Source organism: Gossypium raimondii, chromosome 10, assembly GCF_025698545.1.
Source record: "Gossypium raimondii isolate GPD5lz chromosome 10, ASM2569854v1, whole genome shotgun sequence".
NCBI classification, from domain to species: Eukaryota; Viridiplantae; Streptophyta; class Magnoliopsida; order Malvales; family Malvaceae; genus Gossypium; species Gossypium raimondii.
The window spans coordinates 51,003,136-51,007,799 of NC_068574.1; positions in this window are offsets into that span (position 1 = coordinate 51,003,136).

Consider the following 4,664-nt stretch of genomic DNA (forward strand, 5'->3'; position numbering starts at 1 on the left):
TGTCCGAAATATTCCACATTTCCCTCGACAGGATTATTGTCCCTAGCACTAACATAACTTGTAATTGCAGAATTAACAATTATTCCACAATTTTGCGTTCTCCTCAACCTCTCGCGATATTTTGTATGAAATCTGAATCCGTTGATGAGGAACACACTATATCTTTTAACCACTCGATTTGGACCTTGGGAGAGCCATTTAACTTCGTCGTGTTCTTTCCACTCCAAACCTATTGAATGGAAAGTAAACTGAGTAATTGAAAATGTTATGAGAAAACATTATTTGTAAGCGGAAGCTCCAATTTAAAATAATTTGACAAAAAATACAAATTTAAGGAATAATTATTTTTGTCATTCCTTGAAACTTCATTGAAATAAAAACTAAGAAAAAGAACATTATCATTATATTTTCAATTAACCGACTGGAAATTAAGTCGTTGAAAAAAAAATTCTATCCGATAATGGTTAAGAAATCTAAAATTTCAATTAATTGTAGTTTAGTTCGAGTAAACACTCCTAGAAATATGATTATGGTTGCAATTTCTTCCTATGATCATATTGTAATTAGTAAGCAGCAGTCCAAAAAATAATCATGATAAGTGACCATCAAATATCAATGAATTGCCCTAATAAATAATGATGATGACGAAGAATTACTGAAATCTGAGGCAAGGTAACCAAATCACAATCAAAGGCAGCAATTCAGTCAACAAACTCGAAATTACTCCAACCTAAAACCAATCCGATTATAAACATGTAATAACTTGAATTTAATAATTGAACTCGTAACAATTTGAAAAACTCCAAATCCACCCAATAGATACCTTTAAACATCTACAAATCTAGAATCCCAGATTAGTTTAAAGCTCTAAAAGCATCTATAAGTTTAAAGGAGCTAATCAAAGGTATCCATAGCTTGTGAAAGGGAAGGCCATAAGCTATAAATGAACAACTTTGAAACAAACCTGGTATAGTTTGTTAAAAGCATCCCAATCCTACTTTTTTTTTTTTGCTTCCCTAATGGAGCCTTATTCCACAAAGTCCAGGAAGCACACTAAACATCTGAGATAATTTATCATCACATTTGTTCTGTCATTGCATGTTCAAATGAATCAAAGCAAACAACACTTGCACTAGGATGTAAAGTAGCCATAACCAAAGCACAGAATTTGGCAATAAATTAATGATAGAAGATTTTGCTGCCCTGAAAACCAGAGGGCGCTAGTATTTTCTATTTTGGACTAGTTCCAGTTCAATAAAATAGCATGTTTAAAAGGTCTGTTGAGTTAGAATGAAAAAAAGGACACCAGATGCAGGCATGACCCTGAAATTGTTACAGTTGATATACATACCAGGCTATGCTTCATTTTCATACATATAATTTTTCATTCGTACATGGACTAAACATATTCAACATTCAAAGGTCTTTTTAGTTGTGTTATCAAAATCATCGATTTTAGTAAAGTATATATTCCAGCAAGTGGAATATATTCCAGCAAGTATATATTTGGCCATATATTCCAGCAAGTATATTCCAGCAAGTATATATTTCAAAGTTATAAGTAATTATTTTGATCCCTTTGCAGTGTTTAACAATGATATTTAATATTTAGTTTAATCTACTAATTGAGGCAGGAAGAAGAAGAAGCAAGTACGGACGGAGATTGTTGCAGCAGAGGATATCACGAAAACTTGCCGATTGTTGCGACAGAGGAGACTGACGAACGAAGACGGTGATACGACAGAGGAAACGGCAACGTTGCAAGAGGTCGGGTTTGGGGAAATCTGGATTAGGGGAAATTTTAGGGATTTGGGGGAGAATAGGATTTTGGGGGATAAGTCACGATAGTTGGGGATTTGGGGGAGAATGGGAATTTTGGGATAAGTTTCGGTAATATGTATGAGAAAAAAACGACGACGTTTTTTTATGAAAATGAAATCATTTGCGGCACTTATAAATAAGCGCCACTAATATCAGTACAAACGCAGCCGTTTTACACACATTAAGCTAAAACTTGTGGCGCTTAGAGCAAAAATGTCATAAATACCATGGACAAAACGACACCGTTATTAGATAACCATAAACATTTTTACGGCGTTTTATCAAAAGCGCCACTAAAAAAAATAGGAAACGGCGTCGTTACCTTAACCACTAATAAATATTTGTGACGTTTGCAGTAAAAACGCCACTAATAACATGGACAAAACGACACTGTTATCAGATAACCTTAAACATTTTTGCGGCGCTTTAGCTGAAGCGCCACTAATAAAAGTTGGAAACAGCGCCGTTTCCTCAACTCGTAGTAAATATTTACGGCCTTTTTAAAATTCGCCACTAAAAGAAAACAAAAAACGGCACCGTCTTTGTTACACTTAAAGGAAATTTGCGGCGTTTCTTCATTAAACGCCGGTAATACATCACCTTTCGCGGCGTTTTTGCTAAAGCGCCGCTAATGCCTTCCTCCAAGATTGAAGTCAAATTGATCCAAAATTAAAACAAAATTTATAAAATGAAATTATTAATTAATAAAAAATGGGAGAATAATGCATTTTTAAAAATTAATTTCATGTTCTATAAAAAATTTTACATCAATATATTTTTATATTGAATAAATATAAATATAAATATTTATGTATGCAATATATAAATGAAAATTGATGTTAATTATATCAATAATTGTGTTAATATTTTACAAGATTTAGATCAAATTAAAGTTCATGTATACAATTGAACATTAAACCGTTGTTCATGTACGCTTTTGGGATTTAACCCTAAACCTTAAACCCCTAAACCCTAAAATCCTAAGCCACTAAACTCGTAAACCCTAAATCTTAAATCTTAAAACCAACAACCAAACCCCAAAATCTAACCACCAATATACCATAAACCTTAAATCATAATTCCTAAACCCCAAACCTGAAACTCTAAACTCTAAACCGTAAACCCCAAACCGTAATCCTAACGCCACTAATATTAAGGTTTTTTATATATTTTATACATTGTTCTAGACATTATTTTTATTGATACATTAAAATTATGACATTATTAATATTATAAATAATAATTAAAAAACAATACGTATTTGTCATTTTTTTGAAATTGGCACCAAAAAAGTCATTAAACCTTAAATTGCCCAAACCTCAAAACCATGCATTGTAAACCTTAAATTATAAACTGCAAACTTTAACCACAAGCATCAAGCCCTAAAACACTAATTAACCTCTTAACATGACTAAAGCGGCCTAAACCCCAAACCCTAAACCCAAAAACTTAAACCCCAAACTCTTAACCCCTAAACCCAAAACACCAAAACCTACATCATAAACCCTAAACTCAAAACTCTAATATTCACAAAATAATAAACATTATATAATGATTAACCCTAAAACCTTAAACTATATACGATAAACTTTTTAACTTATAATAATCACTGAACCTTAATCACCAAACTCTCAAACCCTAAACCGAAAACACTAAACCTACATCGTAAGCTTGAAACCTTAAACTGTAATCCAAAAATACTAAACATTATATAATGAACCCTAATACCCTAAACCTAAACCAAATATGATAAACTAAATATATAATAACCTACATTATATAATGCATGGTTAAGACCAAAACTCTGTTAAGATATTTTGCGGCGCTTTCAAAACAGCGCCGCTAACAATATGCTTTCGCGGCGGTTTCCCGTAAGCGCCACAAATTTTAGTATACATCAAGACTAAAACGCTGCGTTTTGGTTAAGGTATTTTGCGGCGCTAGCCACAAATTACCGCTAACACTATGCTTTAGCGGCGTTTCACTGTAAGCGCCAATAATTCAAGTATACATCCAGACCAAAACGCTGCGTTTTGGTTCAGATATTTTGCGGCGCATCTAAAAAGTGCCGCTAATACTATCCTTTAGCAGCGTTTTCCAATAAGCGCCACTAACGCTAACGTACCTCAAGACAAAAACTCTGCGTTTTGGTTAAGATATTTTTCGGTGCTTTTACCAAAGCGCCGCTAATACTATCCTTTAACGGAGTTTTACTATAAGCGCCACTAATTCTAGTATACATCAAGACCAAAACGCTGTGTTTTGGTTAAGATATTTTGCGGCGCCAACCACAACTCCCCGCTAATACTATGCTTTAGCGACGTTTTCGGTAAACACCACTAATTCTAGTATAAGCAAGACCAAAATGATGTGTTTTGGTTTAGATATTTCGCGGTGCTTTTAAAAAGCGCCGCTAATACTATCTATTTGCGGCGTTTTCCTATAAGCGCCACTAATTCTAACATACCTCAAGACCAAACTCTGCGTTTTGGTTAAGATATTTTGCGGCGCTATGCTTTAACGACATTTTCCCTTAAGCGCCACTAATTCTAGGATACATCAAGACCAAAACGATGCGTTTCGGTTAAGATATTTTTGCGGCGCATTTCGCAAAACGCCGCTAATACGCTTTAGCGGCGTTTTCTCATAATCGCCACTAATTCTAGTATACATTAAGACAAAAACGCTGCGTTTTGGTTAAGAGATTTTGCGGCGCTTTGTGGTAAACGCAGCTAATTATGTTCTTTTACGGCATTTATTTTGAAAACGCCACTGTTTGCCCGACTTTTAGCGGCATTTTTCGAGAAGCGCCGCTATTGCTAGATCTTTAGCGGCGTTTAGTT